General features: G+C 46.4%; 1 protein-coding gene across 13 annotated transcripts in view; it reads left to right on the forward strand.

Annotated features, from left to right (window-relative positions):
• The window catches only part of SATB1 (SATB homeobox 1), a 1317576-nt gene that overhangs the window by 31239 nt on the left and 1266188 nt on the right, over nt 1–20149 (forward strand). For 9 of the 13 annotated variants that reach the window (XM_078664013.1, XM_078664001.1, XM_078664003.1 and 6 more), the window contains exons 2-3: nt 6291–6339; nt 12546–12671. The gene's annotated coding sequence lies outside the window, so the exon portion shown is untranslated. Of the gene's footprint in view, nt 1–6290; nt 6340–12545; nt 12678–20149 lie in introns of all 13 variants that reach the window. The other 4 variants (XM_078664008.1, XM_078664010.1, XM_078664005.1 and 1 more) reach the window with 2 other exon arrangements.

Below are 20149 nucleotides of genomic sequence, written 5' to 3' on the forward strand. Positions count from 1 at the left end.
AAGAATCAAAGGTGGTGACTGAAACAGTTGGAGAAATGCGACCACCACCGGAGCTGGTTGGGCTGGTAGGGCAGTCCACAGCACCTACTTCTTCGAGCAAGGAATCCCGTGAGATCCCTACTAAGGGGGTTTCTTCGTTCAGTCCAGGAAGTAGTGTTAGTAACTGTGTTGGCAATGTAGAACCACTGCCCTGCTCAGTTAGGCTCAAAATCGGACCAGACACTCCCCCCTCACCGCCCACTGTGGCGGGAATAGCAAGTATTGCCTCCTCCATACCTTCCTCGGGAGGAAGAACTGATGATATAATTAAAGATGGACTAATTTGGAAAGCCACCGAAGGGCACAGAGGTGTCGCAGTGTTAGTGGGATCTACACAGCCCAAGACCGCTGAGCAATCCGGGCTACCCAATGAGCCTGGCACTGGAAGGTCGCCTGTTTGAGGGGTGCCCAGCTTAAGCAACTGGGGGACAGCTTTGAAGTACGAGCGCAGGGAAGGCGTTATCCTAGAACCAGAGTCGAGTATAAGCTTCCCAGACTTAGCAGCCTTGTTGCCCTTTTTTGCTCGTTTAGCCTTCACCTCGTTGGAAAGAAAGGAAGAGGTTTTGATAGGGGTATGAACTTCTTGGGGCATAAACTTGCCTTGTGGAACGCCACCTTGCGCCGAGATATAAGCAGGCTGGTGCAGCTTCAAGTCCCTGCTACCCCCCTTCTTTTTTCGACTCTGGCCCCCTCTTACTGCCTTCCCCAGCTCCCCCTGGCTTGTGGACCCAGGCGTGCCTGAAATATGTGGCAACTTAAAGGATTGCTCTACTAATGCTGAAAGGGGCTCGGGTGTATGCTCAAGAGAATCCGCCCCCCCTGACCCACCTGTCCTCTGGCTGATAGTCGCTGGGCTGAAGGACCCCCAAGGTCCTCTGAACTTCGCCACAACCTCTGTAACTTCGATGGGTTTACCCCCCACCTCCTTCCCTTTCACCTTCCCTTTGAGTGCTGCTGCTGCTCGCGTTGTTGGTCCAACCGGTGCTGCCACTGTAGCCGCCGCCGCCGTGACACTAACAAACGTGTTAGTGTTAGCGGTCAATCCTCCAGCTACGACTCGTGGATCCCGCAGAAGGCTCCGCAACCGCCTACCGCGCCGGAGCTCCAGGGCGGCCCTGCTCCAAGGCCGTAGACCCGTGTGCAGCAGCAGTCGGTCAGGAACCGCCGGCCCAGGTCGTTCCACGCCCCCGGAAGGGAGGCACATGGAAGGGGGGGAGAAAAACTGCGGCCGCCGAAAAGAAAAGTAACAAACCTGCAAATCAGGCAGAGTATAGAAAGGTTCTCACGGGAAAAGTGCTTTTTACTGCATTTCATTCTCAAACACGCACTGCTGCATTACAAACGCAGAAACACTAAAGCGCTGGCATCTCACTCTGCTGCGGCTAGGGGCGGAGTACCGCGGCGGCTAGCCCGCTGCCGCCATGTTCCCCATGATTCCGAGCTCCAGAAATAATCTTTGTTCAAGAAACTCATTTTATTTCTAGTACTGCAAGGACTTACCTACAAAAGAAATATCCTTATGTATATTTTTCTTCCGCCACTGCAGCAGTTCGAGGCGTTGGGATCAAACTCAATTGATTGGCAGGTTTTGGAAGTAATTTGGGACAAGAGGGGGAGATGGCTTTGGATTAAGGCTAATATTGAGGAAATAGGGCTAAATCTGCTGAATTATTACGGCCTCTTTGATGATGATACTGCAGCAGTAGAACACATTTATGATACAGCAATACAACCAGAAGGCACCTTGATTATTATTGGGGTCGATTTTAATTTTATTCAAAATTTGAAACTCAACACCTCTAACAAAACTAAGCGCCATTTGAAACCTAAGACAGCAAGGTTAATAAGTACGATGAAAACAGATTCAGCGCTTGTGGATCCATGGAGGATGGGACATCCTGGCCTTTCCCAGTTTACCTGTTACTCCTCCAGATATAGAACAGCTTCAAGATTGGATTTTTTTCTGGTAGACAAATTGCTGGCTAATTATAAGACTGAGATTTTGGCTAACTCCTTTTTGGATCATTCAGTAGTATATTTTATTGTCTCCCTTCAGTTTCTCCCTAAAAAGAAATCAAGATGGCAGTTTGAAAAATCAACGCTGGAGGATCCTATTTGGCTAAAAGAGACAAAACATTTTATGTAGGAATTCTTCCAATTTAATTTGAATTCTGCCTCAATTTTTCTGGTCTGGTAGGCTTTTAAAGCCGACTTTGGAGGGCAACGTATTTCCTATAAAGCACTGATGTCTAAACTTCATAAGCAAAAAGTTGAGGGGCTTCAAGTAGCAGTGGACAAATCTAGACAAATAATAAATGCAGCCTCAATTCAGGAACAATCGCTAAAAACATGGCCACATTCATTATCTAAAACTAAGGAGGAGTTAAGGGACTTTTTTCTGGTAGAAGAGATCACAGGGAATATAGCATACCAACAAAAACTCCATGAGGAAAACCAGCAGTTTGGAACTTTTTTAGCATTGTCTACAAAAAGTCAAAAGAGTTCTCAAATAAACCAGCTGAGGGATCCAATGTCTAATTAATTAGTAGAGGATAATCAGAAGATTGCAGATATTTTACTCTCTCATTTAATTTTTTTTACACTGAAACATAGATAGTCGCAGAGTGTGATTGAAACTCATATTTTGATTCTCTAGAGTTGCCACTGGTGTCGGGGGAACATATTCAGCAGTTGGATACTATGTTGGAACCAGTAGAAGTTGGAGAACCCCTGAAAAATATGTCCAATGCGAAAGTCTGCGCTGTGGCAGGATCCCAGTAGAATTGTATAAAAGTTTTCAAGATTAATTACTTCCAGTTTTATCAATCTTTTTAATCAAATAAAAGAGGGGGCAACTGTTCCTAAGGGATTTAAGTTGTCGGTTGTGATTATTTTTCTTAAAAAAGATGAGGATCCCTGTAATCCTAATTCATATACACCGTTTAGTCTGCTAAATACAGATTATAAGATATTTATGAAAATTTGGGCAAGGAGAATTGCACCATCAGCCCAACAATGGGTGCACATAGATCAGAATGGCTTCTTGCCGGGGAGATTATTGGCAACTATTACCTATTTTTTAATACAAGCAATTGACTACTTCTCAGCTAATCAGATCAAAGCAACAATACTTAAGATGGATGCTGAGAAGGCTTTTGATATGGTGGACTCGCAGTCCTTATTTTTTATGTTAGAGAAAGTTGGTTTTCCTAATGAACTGATAGGTATGCTAAAATAACTATATAACCAAGCTGAAGCCAAGACCACTATTAATGGAACAGCAATAGGAAGGAAAATATTAATGAGGCACTTGGCAGGGATGTCCATTATCCCCCCAGTTGTTTGCTCTTTTCCTTGAGCCACTGGCAGCCAAAAAACGGGCGGCTGATGTACAGATAATACCCCTGCGGTAGAGAGTCAGAAAATTAAATTATATGCAGATGATATAATTGTATACCTTAAAGTGGAGGGCTCCAATATAAAGAATGCACTAGAAAAAATTGATAATTTACAAAAAGAGGGGGATATAGGGTAAACCAAACAAAGACATTCTTCCATTTAATTTGACTCCTGCAGAGACCCCACTATGTTTATCACTTATATCGCCCGGCCCTATTAGATATCTTGCGATTCTATTGACAGACCAATATGCGGATCTGTTCTCATTAAATTATGGAAAGATGTTGGCAAAGGTGAAGAGACTACTAGACAAGCATTTACAATGCAATGGTTTCGCCTTTGGAAAAGTTAGAGTTATTGGCATTGTATATGCCAAAATTTGTATTTATGTTTTTGTTTCGAAAACAGATAAGTAAATGGCATTGTCATTTACATTGCCATTACACACCCAAGGAACGCGAGCTCGCGCTACTGCGGGGGAGGGGCTTGACCTTCACTTACACATACATATTTATACATATACAAACACACACTCTGCCTACTCATTTACACTCTTACATAAACACACTTAAAACTGCCAGCACGCACACAACATACATATATATAAAAGCATTTTTCCCCTTACCTCAGCTGCGAGGGAAAAGCATTCACCAGCTATAAATATGGGGTCGTTGGAGCCCCCCTCTGGGGCTCGACGTCCTGAAAAATGGCCCCTCTGAGCCTCAACAGGCTCTCTTCAGCGTTGGGGCGACCCACTGCCATCCGGGGCCGCCCTGACTCTCCATTTACTTCACCAAATGCCCCCCAGAGCCTCTCAGGGCTCTAAATACAAAAAAATGGGGCGGGGAGCCTCTCCGGGCTCTGTGCACGTTGGGGCGACCCACTGCCAACCGGGGCCGCCCTTGAAGCCCTCGTGGCTTCACACACCCAAGGAACGCGAGCTCGCGCTACTGCGGGGGAGGGGCGGACACCGGCAATGTGTCCCGGCGCCCCTCCCTTTCGTCGGCTCACTCACCGGCCGGCGGCTCTGTCTTCACTCGGGGCTCTCCCTCCAGTCGGGGAGCCTCAGGGGGGTGGGGGAGGGGGCAGGCACCGGCAATGTGCTTCGCGCCCCCTCCGCTCGCTTCTGAATGCCGCTCCTCTCGCCGCAGGGCTCCCTCCGCTCACGGGGGCCCTGCAGTCCAGCTGCCATCACTCTTCCTCTTCTCCCCGGACCCGGCGGTGATTACCCGGCACTTCGGAGATTCCCTCGGCGAGGACGGGGTCGAACGGCTGACTCGGCTTCCGGATCCTCGCTGGGGCGGCTCCACTGCTGCGGCCCAATCCGGTCGCGGCTCTGCGAGCCTTCATACACGCCCAGCTTCTGCGGGCAAGGCATCGAATCAGAGCGCGGCTCTCGGGACAGGCCTACTGCAAACGGCCAATCAGAGCGCGCCTCCTGTAAACAGAGGACCAATCAGGTCGCGGCCCCTTCGTTTCTCTCGCTTCAGCTTCTGATCACTTTCAGGCCCCCGGGCCGCAGCGGTGAGAACACGGGGCAATGCCGGGTCGAGGTGGCCACTCGATCGGGCCATAACAGGACAGCGAGGAGGGGGGACAGCGAGGAGGGGGAGGGGGGACGGCGGGAGGAGGGACACAAGGCAGGACAGCAGCAGAGGGGGCGGGAATGGACAGCGCATCTGAATTCACTTTCAGTGAAAGGGGAGGGAACGGGAAAAAACGTAACTCCGCCCTGGGAAAAAATCTCGGGAACGCCCCCGAATCTGGTCCGGCCTTGACGGACAGATCCGGCACTCAATGGCTAGCCTCCATTTATGGAGCTAACCAATGAGAGCTGGGGGACGTTCCAGGAGTCCTTATTGACGACATAGGATTTCACCTGCGCTGAAGAGCTGCGCAGAGCGCAGCCTTCGGCAGGCGAAACCCAATAAATGGACCTTATTGATTTTATCATTAATATACGGGTGCCTATGTTCAAAATGTCAGTTCTCCCACTGTTCTCATTTCTTTTTGTTAAACTCCCTTTGAAAATTCCCAACTCTTTTTTTTAAGAATTTGATGGTATGATTTGGAAATTTGTATCGAATAATAAACAGCTGTGTGTGAAATTAGCTACACTTCAACTGAATACATCATAACGTGGGCTTTGCACTACCCCATTTGGCAAGATATTATCAAGGCATCTCTGGTCAAATTATTAAGCCAAATAGGTGATCAAATTCAGTTTATGATAACTTCCTCTTGAACCTCATGAAAAATGAAAGTGCAACTAAATTGCCAATTTTCTTACGAGTTGCAAAACTTCCAAAGAAAACGAGATATAAGGTGCTACTGGCGTTGTCAGGTAGAACCCAGTTGCTTTTTAAATCTCTAGTTATTCCTGCATATCATGCCTATACCCCAATTCAAGATTGTGCAGCAGGTGGCTTATTTCTCCGTAAAAGACTTTTGCAATTCTGGCAACAACTGGGATTTGTTTGACTTGGAATTTTTAAAAAGTTTGAGAGATTTATCACATGGGACACGGTTCAGATGCTATCTGGTAGCCAGAGCTTAGCTGTACGTTTAAGTGTTTTTCAGATTGCGAGTTTAAAAAAAAGTTATTACAGTATTCTGAGTGAGTCAGCATATCAGATCTCTAGACAGATGGCAATTAAGACATTGGGGGTAGGTACATGGTACCATCTGTTGCACCACAGCATAAAAGGGGAAACATATATCTTGGACAAATTGCTGAAAATTCATTCTGAGACAGGCTGTAAATTTAATTTTAAAGAATGGTCATAGCCCTGTGATCTGAGCTACAAAGGGTTACGGGGTGGCAATTTTAAAAGAATGAATTTTTTGTCTAGGTGGTTGCTGTATTATACGCCGTTGAAATTACATAAGATGTAGCCCAGGGTGAGTAACCATTGTTTTAGATGTAACAAACAGGATGCAGGCGATTGTGTACATATATATTTTTTGAATGTCGTAATTTACAGCAGTTTTGGATAGAAGTTTTTATAAGTATTTTTCGTTTTGTGTCCACTGCAATTGACCCATCATGTATGTTGGTTCTGTTTGTTTATTCTGGGAGTTTAAATGCCTTAAGAAATACCAGCAGCATTTTATATTGATATTGATAACTGTGGCAAGATCACTGATCTTACAGAATTGGCGAACAATTAAGCAACCAACGATGGGTCATTGGATTAGTAAAATGTGTAGGACATATATATTTGAGGAAGCTTATGTGAAGAGGGTTAGTGACACTCGAAGATTCAGGGCAATATGGGCCAGTTACTTTCTCCTTTTTATAAATTAATCAGTGTGAATGTATTAGGAATTGAATTTGGTTTTATTTGTTCTATTGCACTCTCAACACCATATGTCAAATGATTCTTAGGCATATTTAGAAGTTTGCTGCTGTTTTATGGGGATCAATTTAAGATGTGCATGATTTTGTGCAATATTATTTAACAAAGCAGGAGGTGGTTATGTATTGCTCTGATGAACTTATGTATTTTATGATAAATTAAACACCACTTCGTTATAAGTTCACTTTTGCACTTTAATTTTCGGCCACTATGTAGCTCAATGAATGCAAAATCTTTTAAATCGACGTAAGAACATCAAGTAACCAGATTGCTACTATGCACTTATGCACTTTATCAGGCTCTCTCTTTGTTGTATGTTTTCGGGGCCATGCTGTGATATGTATTTGCCTTTTATGGATATGCTTATTTTTACTTCTTTAACAGTGCTCTTGTGCTGATCTAATAATAAAAAAAAAAATAAGAGAGAGACAGCGAATGATACTCACTAGAGGGTGGACTGGATAGCTGTCATATTTGTAGAGTAAATTGTCTGCCAAACTCTGATCAGGTCCTTTCACTGCAGAAGTGTAATTGTGTGGTGCCAGGATGGGTCATCATTCAAACCTTTTTTGAAAAGGGGGCATTAGCACCCATTGGTTTTCTGATCAAGGTGCACGTTTGTGATTACATATAGCCTTCAATATGTTTGACTAAATAGGCATCTGCCTTGATAGGGTCCACACAGTACTGTCTGAGACTAGACCATGTGCACCTACGGGGTTCAAATTCAGAGCGCCATTTAGGGTATAACACATACCAGCCACCAAACCTTTGTGGCTACAGAAGCAATTACCCCTTCCCTGTTACAGCCCTGCTGCAAAATATTGAGTTTACTGCTTCTCTTGAGAACCTTTTTAAAAACTGCTTCTGCTGACAAGTTGGAAGCAGCTTCAACTTACCAGCCCGTGCTATTTGTCAGTTTTACAAAACCCCAATAGAGGGGCTGCTTTCAGAAAAGGATAATCATTGTCCCTGATGCACTTGGGAGTTTCTCCCAGTGAGTGGGGGGTGGGGCAGGGGGCAGTGCGTTTCCAGCCAGTCTCTAAGAGAGCTCCTTAAATCCCATATAACACACTTCATTATATCATCGTCACCATTCATAACCTTGTGGAAATCATTTTCCCAACTTGCAGGCACATTTAGTTGATCTATGCAACACAAAAATATGATGGACGAACTGAACATTGTCAAACATTCACCCCAGTCACAGATCTGGGTTTAATCCATTGTAAATTTGCTTTCCAGTTTAGATCCAGCCATATGCAAATCATCCGTGACCCTGCTCTCAATGGGAACAGTCCAGCTTGAACTGCCAGGCCAGGTCCTCCCTGGACCGGAAAACAACCATAATAGGACCGGTTTCGGGGTATCACCCATCATCTGCCATGCTAGCTTGAAACCGGTGGCGTAGCGAGCAAGAGACTCACCTCTGGGCATAACCTTCACACTTAGGCTTACTTTGCCACTGGATTCAAGCTCGCCTGGCTGATGAGGGGCGAAACCCCAAAACTGGTCCCAGGATGCTTGTTTCCTGTCCAGGGAGGACCTGGCCTGGCAGTTCGGGCTGGACTGTTTTCATGAGGAACAGGGAAACAGCAGGGAGAGGGCTGATTTGCATAAAGCTGGGTTCAAACTGGGGTGGTATAGTGAGCAAAAGAACAATGGATTAAACCCAGATCTGTGACTGGGGTGAGTGGTTGAAAAGTTTCAGCACCCAGTCTATCATCTTGCTGTGTCTGCTATGTTCGCCCCATGTGCCCAAGGGTAGGCCCAGACGTGGGTCCCTTGCTCGCTCTGCCACTGGATTCTATCTAGCCTGGCTGATGAGGGGTGAAACCCCTAAGCCTGTCCCAGGATACTTGTTTCCGGTCCAGGGAGGACCTGACCTGACAGTTCGGGCTGGACTGTTCCCATAGGGAGCAGGGTCAAGACTGCTTTGCATATGGCATGGTCCAAACTGATGTAGCATATTGAGCAAAAGAACGATGGATTAAACCAAGATCTGTGACTGAGGGTGAGTGGTTGAAAAGTTTCAGCACTCCGTCCATTATCTTCTTATGTTTGACATTCAGTTGATCCCCAACATCACCTTGGCTTCTTTCGCTTCTCGACACCAACCTCCAGAATAATTCGCTGTATTTGTCCTGGAGCAAGAACCCACTTGGCAACTTCTAGTCCTTCAGCCTAAATATTTTTGGCCAGTAAGAAGTGGCGTCAGGCAATGCCACTGAGGCCAAAAAATGCCCTCCCTGGTTTATCAGCGTCAGTTCCTTTTTTTCCACGTCTTCAATGCGCATACATCGCTTCTCATTCTCTAAGGAAATTCCTCAAACACATTTTGTAAAAGCAGTTAAAAAATGTCACTGATTGGGTTTTAAACCTTGTAGGGATAGTGAGGGACAGATGGTCATAAAGGACCCCCACTTGGTCGGGCTGTTTTGCTTAGGGTCTGACCACAACTCGATGGCCTGCTCCTTGTGCATCAGCATGCACCCCAAGGGCATCAAGGAGCTGGAGGCCAAGCTCTTTTTTGAAGTGCTCCCAACATCGTTCCCACTTTCCATCTTCATCATCTAAAAAGTGGAGAAAGCATCATAAGAAAAGTACGAATCATTCCAAGATAAGTTTCCTAGACAATTTCTGTCTCCCATAAGACCTTCATTCTCAGATCCTTAGCTAATTGACTTACTACTTGAGGATCCTTTGCACAGCTCTGCTCTTCCATTTTCACCAACTCCGGACAGACCTCCACTGTGCCCTGAGCCTTCGGCATCAGCACCTCTGCCTGAAACTCAAGTGCCAGTGTCAACATTCCCCAAATTTCCAGTCCTGGGTTCAGATCCAGCGGTATCCTAACACCATGTATAACATCTTTGCAAAGGCATCAATGCTGTTTGGCGTTCCTTCGGGCCTGGCGGCTCCATGAAAATCTCTGCAGACCAGACGGACCTGAAGAACTACCGACCCATGTCTCTCCTTCCCTTCGCAGCTAAAGTCACTGAGAAGATCGTCAAATCCCAGCTGACTAACTTGATCAAAGAGAACTCCATACTTAACCCCTCCCAATCCTGATTTTGCAGCAGCCGCTGCACCAAGACCCACCTCCTCACCGCCACTGATGACATCCGCACGCTCCTCGACCAAGGCCATAAAGCAGCCCACATCCTACTCGACCTCATACCAGCCTTCGACACCGTCTTCCACCGCACCCTCGCAGCCAGACTCCATGACGCCGGAATACAGGAACCTGCCCTCGACTGGCTCTGCTCCTTCGTCACCGGCAGAACCCAAAGGATTAGACTCCTGCCTTTCCTCTCTGAACCCACAGAGATCAACTCCGGAGTACCACAAGGATCAGTCCCACGCTCGTCAACATCTACATGGCCCCCCTCGCCGCCATCGTCAGACAGCATGGACTCAGCATTGTATCCTACGCCAACGACACCCAGCTCATCCTCTCCCTCACGAGGGACCCCGAAACCATTAGACTCAGCTTCCAAGAAGGAATGAAGACGATGCAGCTTGGATGAGCAGCAGCTGTCTGAAACTCAACTCGGAGAAGATAGAAGTCCTAGTCCTCGGGCCCTCCCTATCTGCGTGGGACAACTCCTGGTGGCCATCTGGCCTCGGCACCCCGCCCACCCCCACAGACCACGCCCAAAACCTCTGCATCATACGTGACTCCTCCCTCACCATGACCCGACAGATCAACGCCATCGCCTCCACCTGCTTCAACACCCTCCGCATTCCTCCGCCAGACCTTCAAGTGGATCCCCCCACCCGAAGACCATCACCCACACACTCATAACAAGCAGACTGGACTACGGAAACACCCTCTATGCTGGAATCAACAAATCCCTTCTACGCAAACTCCAGACCATCCAGAACACCACGGCCAGACTGGTCTTTGGCTTCCCATGGCATGAGCACATCACCCAAAACATGTGAGACGCCCATTGGCTTCCCGTCGAGAAGAGAGTAACCTTCAAGTTACTCACCCCCGCCTACAAATCCCTCCACAACAGCAGACCCAAATACCTCAACTAAAGAGTCTCCTTCCACGTACCCAAAAGGAACCTCCGCTCCGCCGACCTTGCCGCAGCAGAAACCCTGCACATCCGCAGAACCAGAGCAGGTGTAAGAGCCTTCACCTACATCCCAGCTCCCAGTCAACATCAGACGCTTCCCCACTCTGCACAACTTCAGTAAGAGCCTCAAGACCTGGCTCATCGGCTGAACTGGAGCTGCATCCCCGTCCAACAGTGCCTTGAGACCTTCACGGGTGAGTAGCACTCTTTAAAACCCCTGATTGATTGATTGAATAACAACTTCCAATGTTCCTGTCATTTCAGCTGACGCCATTTGACTCTGCACTGTGGGGTCGGTGCCTATGCCTCCCTGTTTTGATTCAGTGCTTTGCTTTTCAGCCCTGCAACTGACCTCAATGTCGGCGCCACCTCCACCAGCTCTATCACCACCACTGCCTCCACCTTTAGTTCCAGATATGGCATCGCAGATGCCACAGACCAACATCAAGCCACTTGTCAATTCCCCAGGAATGCCCAGAGGTTATTGGAAGAGGAGGCTTACAGAACACACCTCCACAAAGTATTTGGCACAGATTCAAACCCTGTGGAATAAACATGACTCTCTCCCGGAATTTCAGAACCTGCCTTCTGAAAGTGGCCTGGATAGTTTCCCAGAATTAGATATGGAAATCCCCATATATCCTGAGGTAGTGTCTGCATAAAAGTATGCTGAAGGCTCCAGAGAGTTTGGATTTACAACTACCCTCAGTGGAGACTAACACCAATGTTCTAACTGGGGATCTCTTGCTCTCTTCGGCTACCTCTTAGCCATTGCCCAATGAGTCCCTGTTGACACCCTTTCTGGTGGCTTGCGAGAAATCATAATTTACACCAGCGGAGGATAGACTTGTAGCCCGTCATTAACATTCAGCACCAGGTGACCTAACATTCCTCTCCACACACCCTTTGCCAGAGAGCCTTGTCCTCCAAGCTCCTTGTTCAGGAACCCAGTTGGGTGGTGCCTTCCCTACAGTCCCTTCAGACGTTGAGTCTAAATATCTAGAAGCTTGGGGCAGGAAGTCCTTTTCGACTGGAAGTATGGCCTTAAAATATTTAAATGCCAATTGCCTTCTAACCCATTATACACATGCCTTGTGGGGCATGGCCCAAATGATGCTGCTACACAACCCGCTAAAAAGGAAGGACCATTTTCAAGAAGTATTAGCACATGGACATATACGTTCATATAATAAACCTAACAGAAATACAAGTGTTGTCTGGTTTTCTATTTAAAAAACATTAAATATTAACTTTCTAATACAATTATTATGTGTGATCCTTGTGGTACAGTTTTGCACCACTTACCAAGAGTAAGCCTTGATTTTTAATCATGCTGCCCTTAAGCCTATATCGGAGATAAGTAGAAACAAATTAACCTTTCAGTTATATCTGGTCCCTGTGATTTCAGAAACACAATGCAAGACGTATTTCAAGGAGTGCCCAAGTTTCCCCCCGAGTTCTGCAGGCTCGGATAACTGGCAGCAAAAATAGTTCTTCTCTACACTTCTGTCACAAACGTCCGTACACCTGTTATTCTCAAGACAAAATATGAAATTCTAATCTGATCAGGGACCTTTGTTTTTCAGAGGGAATCAACCTGTAGATTCTCTAATAATCTCAACTGTGAGGTTAAGAGTGTATCCTTTATTTCCCTTTTCAGATAAACAAAGCAGAGCCACCAACATTCTGGCAAGAGAGAAGTACGTTTTAAAGTTGTCCCTGGTTGTTATGACCCTGCTCTGTGATGCTGTATGGAGTATTTTGTAAAGCAGCGCTTTGGACATTGGTGGGTGTAAGTGCATTAAACTGGTTTACAATTTTTTTGGGGGGGATTGTTTTTAAATTAAACCCATTTAAAGTCAAAAGTTGATATTTAATTATTGTGTATAAAACATATGTATGTATAAAATTGATGATGATTATGTATAAAATGTATTTAGTTTAAAAACAGGAAAGCTAGAATTATGATTTCATTGCATTATCTTAACATAAAATGTGTATAATGAATATGGGGTTTTAGTATAAGTCAGTATTGCCATTATTTTCTATGGGGAGGTGTTGCAGTACCAGTGGTTGACCATATGTGGTGTTGGATTTACTCTCATTCTGAGCTGGAGTACATTTATGACTTGTGAGACTTGTTTGCTTGTAGTCACTATAGAAGGTCAATTTGCAATAGAAGTGTGCTTACTGTTTTGTGGTTGGGCGTCTCCCTCCTTAAAATCCTCCCTAGCCTTTCCTTAGCCCCTCCTTTTGTTTTTGGCATTGACGGGTATTGGCAAGAACGTTGGATGCTAGGTATTTTACAGAATAGACAGTAGGTAATATAGAAGTTCCCATATCAACATTCTACCTAAGCACCTGATACATTTTCTTCTGGATTGACTGGTGCAGAAGGTGCAATTTTTAACTTAATAAAACATGGTAGTATCAAAATGCAGAGAAACAAATGTATATATTCTGGCTGTATTTTGGTGTGGAGAAAAATAGGTAACCCAAATTCTGACACCACTTCATGATCAAGATGCCATAATAATTTGTAAGAATTCAGTGCGACCTCGCGGCGTGGCCTGGCAATAAAGCCGCCTAGATTTGTTTCCCCATGCTCCTGCTGACACTCCAAATATCCATAATAATCCTCGGTTGCTGCTACATTTAACAGCACCCCACAAGTGGGGAACAACCCCCTGGCTCACTCTAGACCCCAGCTGGCCCCCGGGGATTCATCCGAGGGGTGTGCTTTGCTGGGCCCTGCTGCCTGTGATGAGAAGAGCCCGCAGGATACCAGAGGCTGGCAGCACCCCTTGTGAGGGGCCAGTGAAGGGCCCACCCAATCGAAGAACTTCTGCACATATTCAAGGGCTCATGGGGCCTCGGACTGTGGCTCCGAAGGACGTGCGAGGTAGGCAGATGGCGACTCCTGATCCCACCGTACTGTTTCTGATTGCTATCCTGCCTGACAGGCCTTAGGAGACTCTACTTTAAACCCTACTTGGGCTGGCTGTGCGCACCAAAAGGCCTAATCGTCTGCTGCAGGTGGCAGGTCCTGTAGACACTGTGGGAGACACCTGATGCTGTTGCACTAACCTGCAAAGAGGAATAGGGGCCCAGATCAGGGTTCCTGCCCCAGTGACTCAAGTTTTGACTCCAAATGAAATGGGAGAGACCACGTAGACCATTGGCGCTCTCGGCTACTGGGCCTGAAGCCTGAAAGGACAGTTGGGAGTATTGCCGGGTGCCTCTCCACGAGGAATGTACACTGTGTTTGAGGGTGTCTTTAAATGAATGAATGAATGACCAGTAGTTGTATAGCGCGCAGCTACTCCATCCGGAGTGTCCTGGCGCTGGCAAGTTTAACAAGTGCATACCCTATGCGGCTTAATTTTTAAATAGCCAGGTTTTCAGGTGCTTTTTGAAGTGGGAGAGCACTGTTAAAGATCTCAGTGCTGCCAGCCGTGTATTCCAGAGGTTGACTCCCAAAAAGTCAAAAGATCAGCCACCTCTGCGTACCAGACGAGCTTTGGGGATGCAAGTCAGGTCGGCGTTGGACGATCTAAGTGTCCTGGTGGGCACTTAACGGCTGAATCATTTTCTAAGATAGGAGGCACCTGATCCATGGAAGGCTTTAATAAAAATAACCATAGCCTTAAATGTTATTGTTTCCCTAACTGGGAGCCAATGTAAGGGCTTCAGATGGGGGGTCATGTTTGATCTGGGTTTAAGTTTAAGAATTTCTCTTGCTGCTGAGTTTAGCACTACATGGAGACGCTGTAGCAGGTATTCCGGCAAACCCAGATTGAGGGCACTAGCATAGTCCAGTCCGGACGTAATCAGAGCCTGAACCACTGACCTCCTGGCAATCAGGGGGAGACGTGACAGAAATTCCTTAAGCATCCGTAGTACTCCAAAACAGGTTCCTACTAGGGTTTGAACTTGGGTCCGCATCGAGAGCTCATTGTCCAAGTGGATGCCTAGGTTTTTCACTATCGATTGGGCAGTGCTGGGAGAGGGGAGATCTAATGGCCACCACTGAACCCAATTGTTCTCCACTGGTTGGCCGAAGAAAATTATCTTTGTTTTGTCTGGATTGCACTTAAGCTGATTCTGCTTCAGCCATTTAAAAACATTGGTGAGGCAGGAGCTAATTGCATCCCCATTATAATCGTCCCGTTTCTTGCATGAAAAAATCAGCTGTGTATCATCAGCATAAGAGACAATCTTTGAGGCATGTGCCTCTGCTAATGATGCTAGTGGTGACATGTACCGATTGAAGAGGATGGGACTTAACCCCTTCGGGGCTGATGACGAGCTGGGCTCGTCATGGCGTAGCCTCCTCGCACGCTCATGATGAGCCCAGCTCGTCATGAGCCCCACCCTCGGGGGAAGCGCCAGCGCTCCCCCCGAGTCAGCCCGATTTTTTTAGTTTCTGCGGGGATGGCAGGGGAAGACCTTCCCCTGCCTCCCCCCGCCCTCCCCGCCCGCGTCATCAATGACGTCAGCGCGCGAGGCGCGCTGACGTCACCGGAGGCTCCATTTGTTTACCGACGCGCAGGGAAGCCATTTGCTTCCTGCGCGTCGGATGGTAAACAGGTTAGTTTTGCGGCTGGGGCGGGGGAGATTTCAGTATTACTTCTAAGGAGGGAAAGGAAAGGCTTTTCCTTTCCCTCGGTGGCATTTAGAGGTTTCCTGCTGCACGATCGTGCGATCGTGCAGCAGGAATGTTAGGGATTTTTTTTTTTTTTTTCATTGATGATCAATTTCGTAGTTCGGGGAGCGGCCCCTTGGGGAAGGGTCGCTCCCCTTGTTGGGGGAACATTATCTATGAAGTCTTCTCTTGGCTGCAATGTTGTTGAAAGGCCGTTTTTTCTACAAAAATGCTGATGGGGGTCATTTATAAAGTAAAATAATAGTGCTCATTGTAATGAAGGATGCAAGTGCCTCTGTCCTTCATTACTTATACTGATGTGTGTTTCTGAAGTGGCTAAAAAACACACCTGTGCTGCCTAGGCAAAGCTCACTAGTGTTTTTGGCCTGATGAATGTTTTTTTTTGTGTGCTGCTTTTCAAACACATGCTTTGTCTCCAGTGACCATGTGTGTGTTACTATGCCATGTGCGAAGGGGTCCCTTGAGTGAGCTGTCCATCATAGTGGGAAGCTCACAAATGTTTTTGGGCTGTTGATTGTTACCTGAATTTGTGCTGCAACTCTAGCGCCATCTTTGTCTCCATTGACCATGGGTGCGTTACTATGCAACTGCACAAATGTGCGCAGGGGTCCCTTGAGTGAGCTGTCCATCATAGTGGGAAGCTCACAAATTTTTTTGTGTTGATGATTGTTTTCCTGAGTTTGTGCCGCAACTCGAGCGCCATCTTTGTCTCCAGTGTCCATGTGTGCGTTACTATGCAATTGCACAGATGTGCGCAGGGGTCCCTTGTGTGAGCTGTCCATCATAGTGTTTGGGGTATGCACGAAACATGTCGACGATAGGAGTTGATAGGTACATCTGGACACATTACGTTTAGGGCAGCCTATCTTTGCACCCCGTTTATTACCACCTAGAGGCAAGAATAAAGTTTATTGTAAACCTACTGGGCAGGTATTTCACACATCACATAGTCCACTCCTCAAATACACATGCACCACACATAGTCTAATAAAGTGCTCCTACGTAACTTTCGCAAGTCGCAGCACGCCCCAGCCCGTAGAGGACTGGGATGGCCCCAATGATGAAGCATGTCACCGTGGGGCAACCCTGGTGAGTGAGGGGACACCTAAAAGAGGAGCATTTCTCCCCTTTTTTGTACACAATACCATATTTTCACAATCGACCCCAGTGTGTGTTGGTTGTTATCTGAATAAACTAGCAAGGCTCTTAGGTATCTGGAAGCAGAGACCATTTGTTCATCATAGTGGGAAGTTCACAAATGTTTTTGGGCTGATGATTGCTTTCCTGAGTTTGTGCTGCAACTCGAGCCCCATCTTTGTCTCCAGTGTCCATGTGTGCGTTACTATGCAATTGCACAGATGTGCGCAGGGGTCCCTTGTGTGAGCTGTGAATCATAGTGGGAAGGTCACAAATGTTTTTGGGCTGATGAATGTTTTCCTGAATTTGTGCTGCAACTCGAGCGCTTGCTTTGTCTCCAGTGTCCGTGTGTGTTACTATGCCATCGCACCAATGTGTGCACAGGTCCCTTGAGTGAGCTGTCCATCATAGTGGGTAAATTTAGGAAAGATGGTGCACTCCGCTAGTTGGTGGGCGTTGCCAAACGGGGATCTTCTGTGTGAGTTCACATGCCTCTTATGTGTATAAATGGTCAGAGACTGTTGAGAGCAGCAGATGGGGAGAAAGAAGCTCCTGGTTATAGGAACTGTTTTAGGATTGCGCTTGTGAAAATCAAGGATGCAAGTGCCTCTGTCCAGCATCGCAGTGAACCACAGTAATTCTGTTGTCCCCCTCCCCATGAGAATCCCTGATGATGTCAGCGCGCACAGCACGCGCCAACATCTTCAGGGATTCCCAGGCGGTCGGGAAGCCATTTGCTTCCTGCGCCTGGAGGTGTTAGGTTGGTTTTGAGATATTTGGGGGGGTTTGCAAAGAGGCATCAGGGGAGAGGTAAGTGATTTTCCTCTCTTCTGATGTCTCTTTGCAGGGCATTTCTGGCTCACGGTCGCGCACAGCATTGCGATTGTGCGGTGGAAATGCCCCCACTAGCACCAGGGATTTTATTTTAGATTGTAGGAAGTGACCCATTGTGCAAGGGTCGCTTTCAGGTGGGTCGGATTTTAAATTTAGATTTTCTGGCCTCCCCCCCCGGTGGGCAAATCAACCCGTACTTTTGTCCGTTTTGCCCTTTTTGATGGCCCATCTGTGTGGATGTGATTTTGGGGGTAAATTTGTGTATTGTTTATTCATTTGTTATGTTGTTTGTGAAATGTAGTATTAAATTATTTTTTTTCTTCTTTGTTTTTGATCCAGGCTTTTGCTGTTTGTATTGGTGTAGGTTGTGGTTCGGTTAATGCTGGTTTTGCAGCTTGTGTAGTTGCATGTGCTTGGTAAGTAAATGTTTTTTGTACTATTTTTCCTAGATAAATGTGTTGTTATGAAAAGTGAAGTTATTGCTGTGTGTGTGGCTTTGTGTTTCTTGATTGTTAACTTTTTTTTTGTATTGCTGCTTGATGTGTACTTTGTCTAATCTATACTTTTTTTTTCTTTCCAGTGGGATTTCCTTTCTTTTTGCTGTGTTTCAGCAGAGTAGGTGCTGGTGAGTCTTCTTATATTTGGTTAGATTTGAATTGTTTTTGAGTGTATTGATTTTTGTGTGAAGACTCTACCTTGTTTACTTCTTCCTTTGCACAGTGTAGGTTGTTGTTCACTTGTGTGTGTAGTCTTCTTGATTTGTAAGGATAATGGCTGCTCGCAGGATTACTGCTAAGCAGGTTGTTAGTTTGCTTTTTGAGTCTTCCTCTGACCATGGTCCAGACACTGACTCCGATTCGGAGCATGAGGTAGGTGCAGAAGATTCAGGCAGTGAGTTTTCTCTTCGCATGGTATCATCGGATGATGATTCTTCTTCTAGTGCTGATGAAGTGCCTGTGGTAGAGAGGGACATTGATGTGCCGGTAGAGAGGCAAGAGCCATGTGAGCGGCAGCCTAGGTCCTCAAGGTTTCCCTTTTTTTCACGTCAGGAACAGGCAAGTGTGGTAAAGGCTGCGCCCAAAAGGTTTCACATTGCTGTGGTGCGCCAAAGGTTATCTGGTGCTGCTAGTCTTCCTGTTGTAGAGCAGCATGAGGCATCTGGTGCTGCTAGTCTTTCTGTTGTTGTTGAGCAGCAAGTGGCATCTGGGGATGCGAGTTCTTCTGTTGATGTTGAGATGCAAGAGGCAGCTGGGGATGTGAGTTCTCCTGTTGGTGAAGAGATGCAAAATGTATCTGGGGATGCTAGTATTCCTGTTGGTGTAGTGAGGCAAGAGGCATCTGGGGATGCTAGTGTTCCCGTTGATGTAGTGCAGCAAGAGGCATCTGGCCTGCAGGCTAGGGTGGCTTCTTCTCCTCATGTTAGTGATGACGTCTGGGTTGCCCCTGGCATGGTGCAGCCGGAATTGCCAGACTTCACTGGTGTTCCAGGGTGTAGAGTGGATACTGACAATTTTTTGCCAATTCAATATTTTCAGTTGTTTTTTGACGATGAGTTTTTGCAGGAGATTGTGGAGCAAACTAATTTGTATGCAGAGCAGTATTTGAGGGACCACAGTGCCAGCCTTAAGCCCCATTCCAGAGCTACCCATTGGTCTCCCACATATGTTGAAGAGATGAAGAAGTTTTTGGGATTAACTTTTTTGATGGGCTTGCTAAGGAAGCCATCAATGTCTTCTTATTGGTCCACTAGTCCCTTGATGGCAACATCTATATTTCCAGCAGTTATGACTCGTGATCGATATATGCTTCTTCTTCGCATGATGCATTTTGTTGATAATGATTTAGCGTTGCCACGCGATCACCCTGATTGTGACCGTCTTTTTAAGATTCGGCCTGTCCTTGATCACTTTGTTGATCGTTTTCCTGAGATGTTTGCACCTGGAAGAGAAATAGCTGTGGACGAGTCTTTGGTATTGTTCAAGGGCCGCTTGGTTTTTAGGCAATACATTCCTAGTAAGAGGGCACGCTATGGCATCAAACTGTATATGCTGTGTGACAGTGAGACTGGATATGTTTATAATTTCAGGGTGTACACCGGTAAGGATTCCAGCATTAACACTTCTGCTTGTCCGTCCACTTTTGGAGTGACTGAGAAAATTGTGTGGGAACTAGGTAGACGATTATTTAACAAAGGCCACCATTTATATGTAGATAACTTCTACACTAGTGTGCGTTTGTTCAAGGAGTTGGCCAAAGTGGGCACTGTTGCATGTGGCACGATGCGCAGTAACCGGAAAGGTTTTCCAATAGAACTTGTTTGCAAAAGGCTTGTGCGGGGACAGTCTACTGCATTGCGATGTGGGAAGCTTCTAGCTGTGAAGTTTTCAGACAGGAGAGATGTTTACATGCTGACTACTATCCATGACGAAAGCACTGAAGCTCTGCCAGTTCGGGGTGAGACTGCTGAAGTGCGTAAACCTGTGTGCATTTTAGACTATAATAGGCACATGGGTGGTGTTGACAGAGTAGATCAGAGGTTGGAACCTTATGCTGCTCTTCGAAAGGCTTACGTTTGGTACAAGAAGTTGGCTATCCATCTTTTCCACTTGGCATCCTTTAATGCTTTT

This window comes from Lissotriton helveticus, chromosome 10, assembly GCF_964261635.1.
Source record: "Lissotriton helveticus chromosome 10, aLisHel1.1, whole genome shotgun sequence".
NCBI classification, from domain to species: Eukaryota; Metazoa; Chordata; class Amphibia; order Caudata; family Salamandridae; genus Lissotriton; species Lissotriton helveticus.